This window comes from Ursus americanus, chromosome 23 (genome assembly GCF_024610735.1).
Source record: "Ursus americanus isolate L20-20 chromosome 23, mUrsAme1.1.p, whole genome shotgun sequence".
NCBI classification, from domain to species: Eukaryota; Metazoa; Chordata; class Mammalia; order Carnivora; family Ursidae; genus Ursus; species Ursus americanus.
Window position 1 is genome coordinate 824,029 of NC_142149.1, and position 12,435 is coordinate 836,463.

Here is a 12,435-nt window from a genome sequence, read left to right on the forward strand (position 1 = left end):
CCGCCCTTCTCACTCCCCACATCTGCCTGAGTGGGTCTCTTTCCACCTGGGCCTCCAGGCTGCAGCCTCTCAAGGGACCAGTATGATGCCCATTGTCCCATCTCTGTCACCTTAACCTCCCCCTGCCAAGGGGCTGTCACTTGCCAGGCTTCAGGGCCCCAAACGCAGGGGTAAGCCCCCGAAGTTGGCTGTGGTCCTGTGATCTTCGCCATGGGGGTCCCAGGGATGTCTCACCTGGTCCTCATCAGCGTCATCAGAGAGGACATCTGGTCCCGGTCAGTAAGCTTGGGCAGGGAGCCCTGATGATAAGGCTGGTCACATCTTCTCGCCCGCAGCTGGGCCACTTAGAGGAGGGGTCGTCTTTCCCATCCCCCCTTCAGGACATTGTGTGTCCCAGGTCGGTTCTCAAGATGCGGGACCCCTGCCCAGAAGCATCTCTTGGCTCCAGTGCCACTGTCACATGCTACCCCCCCCCACTAGGCCATTTCTCTTCAGGGCTCCCTGCAGCTCCAACACCAGACTGAAAAGCCTGGCTCATCTCCACCTTGCTCACATTGCGGGGGGGGGGGGGGGGGGGGGGACACCCACCCTGAGCTCAAATCTGCCCCAAGATGCCACACTGTCCCTGGCTCCTTGGTGTCTGGGCTGAGCCCCGATGGCCCCATCCCAGCCATTTTGGGTACCCATGGCTGGGTGGTCAGGCCCAACACCTCTGTGCACATGGTCCAGTCCTGCCCACATGACCTGGCCCCTGCCTTCAGGCCATCCCTGCCCGTCTCAGCCAGCCACCCCCCACGGCCTCTAGAATCCCCTGCCAGGCAGAGCTGGTCTGGTGGGAACTCCACTCCCATCTACTTCCAGGGAACCAGGGGAAGGGTCCAAGCAGAGGAGGGGCCCTGAGGGGGAGCTGCGTCCACAGCCAACACGCACACCCCTCCACATCTTTGCCCTGCCCCACCTACAGCTCGCTCAGCCTGCCTCTGACGGCCGGAACTGCCCCGGGGGACAAGCAGCCCTCGGCCTTGCAGACGATGGCCAGGTGGGGTCCCCAGCCCTCCATGCACGCGGTGGAGCCGCATAGCAGCCACCTGCCTTGCTGTGGGGCCCCGCGGAGCACGGGGCGGGCGGGGGCTCAAAGGAGGGCCGTGTGCCCTCTGGCGGCAGGACTCGGCAGCGGCGGGGAGCCAGCCCAGCGAGCGTCTCCTGGCTCCCCCCACCAGGCCTGGAAGGGAGGGCCACGTTCATGGACTCTCCTTGACAGCTGGAGAAACTGAGGTCTACCAGTGGCAGGAGCCTTTGACAGAAATGGAGCACCCCCAGCCTCAAGGAGGATTCCCCAGTTTGCAGGGCGTGGGCTGTGGACCCGCCAGAGGGTCTCCCCACGGCCGTCCACGGTGGTTCACAGCTTAGCTTCCTGCAGGCGTTTGGGCCTTTTGATCTCCTCTCGGTGGACCCCCTGCAGGGTCTGAGGCTTCGCCAGACTTGCCATCCCTGGGGCCTTGGGTCCGGCCTTGAAACTCCTGCAATTGTTAAGTCCTGGGCTTTAAGCCTAGTCACAAACGTCGATGTGGGGAGGCCTCTCTCTACCCCAATTCAATCCCATCTCCTACATGGGGCGACTGGAGGCTGGCAGCTCAGGCAGGAAAGGACTCACCAGGGCAGAACAGAGGAGGCACGGGAATGTATGGAGGGGTGAGGGGACATAGGAATGTAGGGGCGGGGAGGGGACACGGGAACGTTTGGGGGGGTGAGGGGACGTGGGAATATAGGGGCGGTGAGGGGACACGGGAACATATGAGGGGGTGAGGGGACGTGGGAATGTAGGGGCAGTGAGGAGACATGGGAACGTTTTGGGGGGTGAGGGGACACGGGAACGTTTGGGGGGGTGAGCGGACGTGGGAATATAGGGGCGGTGAGGGGACACGGGAACATATGAGGGGGTGAGGGGACGTGGGAATATAGGGGCAGTGAGGAGACATGGGAACGTTTGGGGGGGTGAGGGGACACGGGAATGTATGGGGGGGTGAGGGGACATGGGAATGTGTGGAATTGTCCGTTTCCGGTACCTGTGCCCGTTGTAAGCAGCCCATTGGTCAGCTGGTGCCCGTGGCTATTTCCAGGTAGGTCGCCTGATGAGCCTGTGTGCACTCAGCCTGCTGGTCGCCAGAGGCCCTCTGCCTTCCTCATGGTTCCGTTGCTCAAGCCTACTGCCCCAGAGCGGCCTCTCCATCCTAGACCCCCAGCTTGTCCCCAGGCCCATCACCGTTCGGGAGTAAAGTAACTGCAGTGACCGGTGACCGTCTCCCGAGACCACAGCCAGCATTCTCCAGAGTGGACAGTTGCCGTCCCTCCCACACTCCCCTTCCAGGGCTCCAGGGCCCCCCTGACCCTTGCCTCTAACTGCCCGGCCAACATGGGAAGAGGGGGCTCTGTGGGAGGGCAGGAGCCGAAGTCCCGTGTGCAACGGTCAGTGGCCTACACCCTTCCCGGGGCTGCGAGCTTCCTCTCCCCAATTCTTCTGGCCGACCCTCCTCCTTCCGACTCTCCTCTCCCCTCAAGCGTACCCACCTCTGCACGAATCTGGATCAGAACTCAGCACTGCCTGCCACCCCCCACAAGCCCCACAAGCGGTCACTGAACAAGATTGGCTTTCACTGCTGTGACTAACGTTGGGTTGTGTCGACCTTTCGAGGCCCTGGGTGCCTCTGACACACTCAAAGGCCTCCAAGATAGCTCTCCGTGGGCTTCGGCCCTGCCTGCAGACCGGCCTGCCTACCGCTCCCCTCCCGGGGTGGACACCGCTCTAGACGGTTGGGGGTCACACTGGGCAAGGTCGCCCAAAGAGGCCACCCCTACCTGGGCTGGGAAGGGGGTGCTGGGCACACTGCTCTGCTGAAAACTCCCTGCCAGCCCCAGGGGGTGGCCCCGCGGGGGGAGCGCAGTCCTCGAGAACCGTGGCCCGCTGACGTTGCCTGGGACTCTGGGTCACAGTCAAGATTCACCGCTGCTGGGTTTAGTTCACGTGTTATCATCTCCGTGCAGAGGGCTGAGTGTTTCCATCGCTCCATTCCCTGAGCCGTGTCATCACTCCCAGCCCACGGCTTCCTGGTCGAGGCCGGCCAGCACTCACTGACGCACACCCGCCACGTCAGGGTATCTAAGGGAGCCTGCTCGCCACCATGAGCGTGCGGGGATGACGACTCAGCACACGCTGGAAATACAGCACAAGAAGCCCTCCTGTTGGCAGGAGACCACATCCCAGCAAAGGTTCCTGGGTCTCGGACCCCGATAAGCCTGCTGCGCGGGGTACACACACAGCCTGTACCCCCCACGCACAGCGTGCTCCTCCCCCACACGAGGCTGCTACACACACCCCTGCTCCCCTCCCATGGTGCTCCCCAGTCCTACGGGACTCTCCCCCAGCACCTCAACCCCTCAGCTGTTCCAGGCCAGCACATCCCCACGGTCACCCCCGCTGTGGGCTCAAAGGGAAGGGGCCTGGACGGTCAGGTGTTTCCCATGCTCAGCGCAGCACAGGTCCCAGAGGGGAGTCCTCACCCCCCCATCGCAGGAAACAGAAAAGGCCTCTTATTTATTATACTTTAATTCGGATTACAAATAATTTATAAAAGTAAAAATAAAAGGATAATAGAAGTCTTTAGAAGTTTTAATAAGAATTTAAACAGAGCTTCTTTGTATTTGTATCAAGTACATTTGGAAGCACAGACATCATAAAAGATGACAGAATACTGACCTGGGTCCGTGTAGGCACACGAGACGGCGCAGGCGCTGGTCACAGAATACTGTGATCACGCCCGCCTGCTGAAGGACCACCTGGCTGGGAAACGCACTGTTCACTCACCGAGCCCCTGGTGAGTGCTTCGTCTGGAACCTCATCATCTGAGGACAGTTGTTCTCCTGCCATCGGCGGGGCCGCCAGCTCTTCTGTCCCTTTTGTCTTCTGATTTGTCGTCTGTCGGGTTTCTCCTCTCTGCCTTCTGGACGGCAGCCGGAAGAGACAGACCCTCAAGGGCGTGGGGCGGGAGTGCACCGCAGCTGGCGCAGTCTGTGTGCAGGCGCCACCTACACGGTCCTGACAGAGGACAGCACCCAGGTCAGCCCCACACGCCGGTGTCGCTGTCCCCCTTCCGGGTGATGCCCTCATGCTGTGCTTTCTCACTGTTTTAGTCATAGTGGGCGAGGCTGGGAAGAGTTGTGAGTAATGACGAAATAATTCCCAGGATGATGAAGCAGCGAAATGTCTGCGGACACAGGAGATTAAGACCACTGACATGGCCTCGTGGGGCCGGTGGGACGGGGAGTGGGGAGTAATAGCAAGCAAGGGTGCACTTACTCTGTTTAAGCACAAAAGGGCCTGCAGGTTCTGTCTGTACTTTGGAAATGCCAACCCCTTGGTCCTGTGCACATGATGGCTGGGGGTGGCCAAGGGCTGGTGTAGATGGTGACCAAGGGTGTTTGAGGGTGGCCAAGGGCCAGAGCAGATGGTGACAAAGTGTGTCCAAGCGTGACCAAGGGTGACTGAGGGCCAATGTGGATGGTGACTCCGGGTGTCTAAGGGTGACCAAGGGTGTCTGAGGGTGGTCAACAATGGCCAAAGGCCAGAGCAGATGGTGACCGAGGGTGTTTGAGGGTTGCCAAGGGTGTCTGAGTGTGACCAAGGATCTGAGTGTGTCTGAGGGTGTCCGAGTGTGTCTGGGGGTGACCAAGGATCTGAGCGTGTCTGGGGATGACCGAGGATCTGAGGGTCTCTGAGGGTGACCGAGGATCTGAGTGTGTCTTGGGGTGACCGAGGATCTGAGGGTCTCTGAGGGTGACCAAGGATCTGAGTGTGTCTTGGGGTGACCGAGGATCTGAGGGTGTCCGAGGGTGTCCGAGTGTGTCTGGGGGTGACCGAGGATCCGAGGGTGTCTGAGGGTGTCCGAGGATCCGAGTGTGTCTGGGCGTGACCGAGGATGCGAGTGTGTCTGGGGGTGACCGAGGATCCGAGTGTGTCTGGGGGTGACCGGGGATCCGAGGGTGTCTGGGGGTGACCGAGGATGCGAGTGTGTCTGGGGGTGACCGAGATCCGAGCGTGTCTGGGCGTGACCGAGGATCCGAGCGTGTCTGGGGATGACCGAGGATCTGAGGGTGTCTGGGGGTGTCCGAGGATCTGAGGGTGTCTGAGGGTGACCGAGGATCTGAGTGTGTCTTGGGGTGACTGAGGATCTGAGGGTGTCCGAGGGTGTCCGAGTGTGTCTGGGGGTGACCGAGGATCCGAGGGTGTCTGGGGGTGACCGAGGATGCGAGTGTGTCTGGGGGTGACCGAGATCCGAGTGTGTCTGGGCGTGACCGAGGATCTGAGCGTGTCCGGGGATGACCGAGGATCTGAGGGTGTCTGGGGGTGTCCGAGGATCTGAGGGTGTCTGAGGGTGACCGAGGATCTGAGTGTGTCTTGGGGTGACTGAGGATCTGAGGGTGTCCGAGGGTGTCCGAGGGTGTCCGAGTGTGTCTGGGGGTGACCGAGGATCCGAGTGTGTCTGGGCGTGACCGAGGATCCGAGGGTGTCTGGGGGTGACCGAGGATCCGAGGGTGTCTGGGCGTGACCGAGGATCCGAGGGTGTCTGGGGGTGACCGAGGATCCGAGGGTGTCTGGGCGTGACCGAGGATCCGAGGGTGTCTGGGGGTGACCGAGGATCCGAGGGTGTCTGGGGGTGACCGAGGATCCGAGGGTGTCTGGGCGTGACCGAGGATCCGAGGGTGTCTGGGGGTGACCGAGGATCCGAGGGTGTCTGGGGGTGACCGAGGATCCGAGTGTGTCTGGGCGTGACCGAGGATCCGAGGGTGTCTGGGGGTGTCCGAGGATCCGAGTCTGTCTGGGGGTGACCGAGGATCCGAGGGTGTCTGGGCGTGACCGAGGATCCGAGGGTGTCTGGGGGTGACCGAGGATCCGAGGGTGTCTGGGCGTGACCGAGGATCCGAGGGTGTCTGGGGGTGACCGAGGATCCGAGGGTGTCTGGGGGTGTCCGAGGGTGTCTGGGGGTGACCGAGGATCCGAGGGTGTCTGGGGGTGACCGAGGATCCGAGTGTGTCTGGGGGTGACTGAGGATCCGAGTGTGTCTGGGCGTGACCGAGGATCCGAGGGTGTCTGGGGGTGACCGAGGATCCAAGTGTGTCTGAGCGTGACCGAGGATCCGAGGGTGTCTGAGGGTGTCCGAGGATCCGAGTGTGTCTGGGCGTGACCGAGGATCCGAGTGTGTCTGAGCGTGACCGAGGATCCGAGGGTGTCTGGGGGTGACCGAGGATCCGAGTGTGTCTGAGCATGACCGAGGATCCGAGGGTGTCTGGGGGTGACCGAGGATCCGAGTGTGTCTGCGGGTGACCGAGGATCCGAGTGTGTCTGGGCGTGACCGAGGATCCGAGGGTGTCTGGGGGTGACCGAGGATCCGAGGGTGTCTGGGCGTGACCGAGGATCCGAGGGTGTCTGGGGGTGACCGAGGATCCAAGTGTGTCTGAGCGTGACCGAGGATCCGAGGGTGTCTGAGGGTGTCCGAGGATCCGAGTGTGTCTGGGCGTGACCGAGGATCCGAGTGTGTCTGAGCGTGACCGAGGATCCGAGGGTGTCTGGGGGTGACCGAGGATCCGAGTGTGTCTGAGCATGACCGAGGATCCGAGGGTGTCTGGGGGTGACCGAGGATCCGAGTGTGTCTGCGGGTGACCGAGGATCCGAGTGTGTCTGGGCGTGACCGAGGATCCGAGGGTGTCTGGGGGTGACCGAGGATCCGAGGGTGTCTGGGGGTGACCGAGGATCCGAGGGTGTCTGGGGGTGACCGAGGATCCGAGTGTGTCTGGGCGTGACCGAGGATCCGAGGGTGTCTGGGGGTGACCGAGGATCCGAGGGTGTCTGGGCGTGACCGAGGATCCGAGGGTGTCTGGGGGTGACGGAGGGTGCCTGAGGGTGACCGAGCGCCCCGGGGGTCCGCGTTCTGGGACTTCAGGCGTTTCCGCCATAGGTCAGTCTGCGCCCCCAGTTACATGGTTTGAACCTGCAAAATCTGCAGTCCGGGCGCTGAAGGCCGGGAGCGCTAAGGCACAATCTGGGCGGTGCTCGCTGCGTGTTTGAAATGTCTCATTAAACAAAAGCCTGAAGGGCAGACGGCAGGATTTTTAGCCCTTCTGGGTTGTCCACACTGGACGACCAGTTTGCCAGGGGCGAGAGGGTCCCCGGAGCTCGGAGCAGAGCCAGCCAGACCGAGGCGCACCGCACCCCAACTCCCAGAGCTCGGCCCCGCCCCCGTCCTCAGCCCTGCCGGCCGTCGTAGCGGAGACTGCCTGACCCGGCCGGGCCAATCACAATACAAGCCGCGGCCTCGACGATTGGGCCAGCAGTGGGCACATGACTCCAACCCACCAATCAGAGCCCGGGGGTGTCTATTTAAGGCAGAGCCGGCGGCCGTGGCCGGGCGGGGTACTTTCGGGCTCTGGTCCTTCGGTCCGGGACGGTCGCCTTTCTGCCTCTCCCGGAAGGGCGACTTCCAAGGCGGGTCCCGAATCAGCACGCGCCGGTCGGACCCTGTCCCGTGTCTCGGGAGGGAACCGGGGGGACACGAATCCGAGGCTGGGGCGGGGTCCTTGCTGGTGGTCAGCCCCGGCGTTCGCCTGCCCCGGGCGGTAAGGTCAGGTGTGGGTCTGGGGGCGAAGCGCCCGGCTCCGTGGATGTCGGTACGCACAGAGCGGTGCGGCCACCCCCACTATCTTGCAATGTTTCCGCCACCCCCGAATGACCCCGAGCCCAGGCAGCCAGCAATCCGTGGTCGCTGTACGGTTACCGGTATCACGTGGGACATACTTAGCCTAAAACCGCGTTCCTGGTTCGTCTGAAGTACAGGTTTCAGTGCGCGCCTTGTATTTCTGTTTGCTAAATGTGGCCCCTCTAAGGGGGGTACCCAATAACCCTCACCCAGGGGAGCCCTGACACTGACCGGATCCCAGCATCGTCTGCCCGTAGGGCAGACTCTCACGGCTACCACCACCCTCAGATCAAGAAAGCGAGCTCCGACGCAGCAGGCGCCCCGGCCACGGGCACGGCCTCTGCGGAGGGTTCGGGGTGCTCGTGCCATGCTGGCGCGGGGACAATTAGGGTGGCTTTAGGTCCAGCAGGTCCCGAAGATCTTCGCGAGTGTATTTTTTCTGAAAAGTCCCTCTTTCCATTCATTCTACTTCTCTCGGTGTGTTTTAGAATAGTTGTATTTGCTTGTTTGTTAAATCACAGCATTGCAGTTTTGCTGTTTTTAACCATTACCCACAACGCCACAATCATGCGACTGGGGTCTCTGGGCAGCTCTGCACTTCCTTCCCTTCACCTGGCAGGCCGGGGGTGGGGTGGAGGGACTGCGGCTGGCTCCTCCCCTCCCTGGCCCCTTTAACAGCAGGGTAAACTGAGGCTCGGCGGCTTCACCAAGCTCACCAGAAAGTAAAGGAGGCTGGGCCAGTTTCCTTCTTACCCTGAGGGTCAAGTTTCTCGCACACCTGGGGTCATGGAATAAACTCATGGCTCATAAAGTGCAAGGCTCTCTCTTGTTCCTGCTGCTTGTATTGTACTCACTTGTTATCTGTCCCCCGACCCCATAGGCAACCTTTGGGATGTGTTTTGGGTGCCTGTGTTTTTTTCATGTCAAGGTCTTACAGATTTAAATACTCATGAACATCATAAGAATAGCGGGGAAGATCTGTAACTTGTTACAGTTACAGGAGCCTACTGCAAATATGTTTTTTTTTCTTTTTAAATCAGTTTTTTATTTTAGTACAGAATTAGATTTACAGAAAAGTTACGAAGTTAGAGTTCTCATCCACCCCACATCCTCACCATTCATCAGCCAATGTCGATACATTATTATTATTATTAACTAAACTGCACACTTTATTCAAATGTCCTCAGTTTATACCAAGTGTCTTCAAGTGTCCTTTCGCTGCTCCAGGATCCCACATTACATTTAGGCATTGCGTCTCCTCACGTGCCTCTTTGCTGTGACACGTCTCTGACTTCCCTGGTTTCAGGTGACCCGTCAGTTCTGGGAAGTGCTGGGCAGAGATTTTGCAGACTGTCCCTCCGCTGGAATGTGTCTGATGTTTTCCTCATGATTAGTCTGGCCTTGTGGGTTTGGGGAGGAGACCACAGAGGCAAAGTGCCCTTCTCATCACGTCACGCAGAGGTCGGTGCTCTCAGTGTGACTCGTCACCCGTGGATGTGACAGTGACCACCTGGCTGAGGAGTGTTTGTCCGTGTTTGCATCGTGTGTTATGTGGGGAGGACCACGTGTGGGGTGGGGAGGGCACAGCCTCCCCACATGCCACTCTGGTTCTTGTGCATGGGTTTTCTCCCCACGTATTCGCCGCCGTGATCATTTTCATGTCGGTGCAGACTCACAGACGGCCATCCATTCCAACCCTGCTAATTTATGTATTGCCCGTATCAGTCCAGCTTTAGCGATTGGGGGCTCCTTCAGCTTGTGTCCCCCTAACGTAGCCCCTTCGTGTGGGACGTTGTTTGGTTTTGTTTGTGAGTGCTTCTGGACTTTCAAGCTGTATTTGCCAGGGCTGCCCTACGTAACAAGGCACGACAGACTGGGGGCTTAAACAACGGGCGTTGGTCCCCAGTCCAAGATCCAGATGACGACAGGGCTGGCTTCTCCCGAGGCCTCTCTCTGTGCCTGGCAGACGGCGCCTTCTCCCCTGCGTCTCACGTGGCCTTCCTCTGTGCACCCTGCTGTGTCCTCCCCTTCTTGCAAGGACCGCAGTCCCGTTGGGTCAGGACGCACCCTTATGGCCTCGTTTAACCTTAACTACCTCCCGGAAAGCCCCGTCACCAAATACAGTCACACTGAGGGGTAGGGCTTCACCTGTGACATTCTGGGGGGAGGAGACACAATTCAGTCCATAACACTCGCACTACAAGATGCTCCATAATCCTCTTATACGTGCAACGTCCCCGTCCTCAAATCAGCTGTTTCCCCAAGGCGCCCCGGTTCCTTTTCTTGGAGAAAGGTATGAGAAACCAAGATGTGGGTGCTGGGTGTGCTTCGTGGTGTCATTGCTTCTCCACTGACAGAGCAAGGAGATACGTGTGTGTGTGCTAACCCACGTATACATACACACCTAGAAGTATTTCCACATTTCCCTATATTAAGCATGACTCCCACCCCAACTCATGCCGCACGGGCCCGTCTACCCTGTCCCTTGCTTCTCTGTCCACTCCCACTCCAACAGCGGGAAACCTGACCCCCAGCACCCACCCCCTCACTCACTGCATCCCAGCACGTGGGCCGTGGCTTCCGAATTGCTGACGAGGACCCCGTGGGAAGCAACTTCACCAACTGCCATGCAGGTCCTGGGACGCTCCTTCTGCCCTTCATCTTACAGACCCCGCTCATTTCCCGAGCGACCGGCTCAGCGCCCTCTCCCCACCCCCTCCGTCTGGGGGCTTCGGGCACTTATGACACAGCCAGATTCCTGTCATTCCACCCCAACGCCCTCCACTCCTGTAGGAATCTCTCAAGTGTGCATACATTAAGGCCCGTTCCTTCTGCTGGAGAGTCTATGGGTTTTAACAAATGCGTGGATTCATGTGTCCAGTGTTCCAGTATCACACAGAATAGTCTCACCGCCCAAGAAATCCCCTGTGTGTCAGCTGGTCCCTCCTGCCTCCCAGCCTGGCAACCACTGATCTTTTTACTGTCTCCATAGGTTGCTTTTTCCAGAATGTCAAAGAAAGGGATGCACAGAGCCCACAGCCACTGCAAATGCGTCTTTCGCCCAGCAACAGGCATTTACGGTTCATCTGTGCCTCCGTGTGTCTCGACAGTGATTCCTTCTTATTGCCGGACAACATTCCACTGCTTGAATATTCCAGCTTCTTTACCCATTCCCTCCCTGAAGAACATCTTGGTTACTTTTAATTTGGGGCAATTATGAACCAACCTGCTAGAAACATTCTCATGGAGGTTTTTGTGTGGACATAAATTTCTAACTCCTTTGGATAAATACCTAGGAGCGCATCTTAGTTCAACAAATACCTCTTTCTCAGGGTGTGGGGCTGGAAGTCCAAGATCGAGGTGCTGACAGGGCCCGTGTCTGATGAGAGCCCGCTGCCTGACTCACAGACTGCTGCTTCTTGCTGGGTCCTCCGGTGGCATGGCTGACAGCGGAGAGGGCAAGCAAGGTGCCAGACATCTTCTTAAGAGGGCACGAATCCCATCATGGGCTCTGCTCTCGTGACCTCATCAGCTCCCAAAGGCCCCACCTCCTCACACTATGAGCATCGGAATGGGGGTAGGGGGGCACTAATAATTAGTCAACCACAGAGCACGGATTGCTGGGTCACGTAACATCTGGGACTGTGGGAACATCAGCGTCACGAGGCAGCTTGTCCTGGTCACGATCTCGGCCACCAGTTTCTCCACTGCATACGTGGTGCTGCAGGCTTGGGTGTCTAACCTCCACCCTGGGAAGGAAATGTTCTTCTATTTCTATTGCGCTAAGAGAATTTAATCAGTGACAAAATGCCGTATTCAATACAAGGGTCAAAGGCTTTTCCGTACCTACTAAGTTAATCATAGGATCTTTCTTTAGTCTATTAATGGGATGAATTGCGCTGCTACTGTTTGACATGTGACTAGAGACGCCCAGACCATGAGGTCGATTTCTCACTTGTAATTGTCAGTTATCTAGTATTTTATTTCAGATTTTTTGCACCAAAGCGTCTGAGTGAAACAGACCTCCTGTGCTCTCTTTTTGTTTGTCCTTGTCTGGTTAGGAGCCACAATCCGTCTTGCCTCTTTTCCACTTTCCGGAACATTCTGTCCAGGACAGGAGTTACTGGTCCCAGGGCTCAGGGCGGGACCCCCTCACCGAGCAGCCTGCAGCCCAGGCTGGGGAGGGGAGGGCTCCCACAACCACATGTCAGTCTATTCCTGTTCTTCTGTTTGCCCTTCTTTTGGTCATTTTATATTTTTCCAGGAATTTGTCTACTTCACCTAGGTTTTCTGTTTTATTAGTTTTTAGGTGTTTCTAACTTTTATTTTTTAGGTCTACATCGGGTCAGTTGTTATTTCCTCTCCCATATATTTTGTTTGCGTTGTCCTGCTTATTCCCTTCTTTCCTGGCGGAGTGACTTCACGCGATTGTTCCCGCCCATGAACTCATATTCACCCTCCACCCTCCGTCCCCGTCCTCCACTGATTGCTGCTTTTACTTTTCTCCTTTTATTCTTGTGCGGGGGGGCGGGGGGGTGTTCTGCATTCAGCTGCATTTCTGGAATCCATTCCTAGCCGCAGCGGAGCTGGTCTGGTGCCAGCTGCCTTTACCAGCTCGCCCCTTTCTCGAAGTCATTGCAGTTCTTTCCGATAATCACCAGGATCACGACAGCTGCCCTTTCCCAGT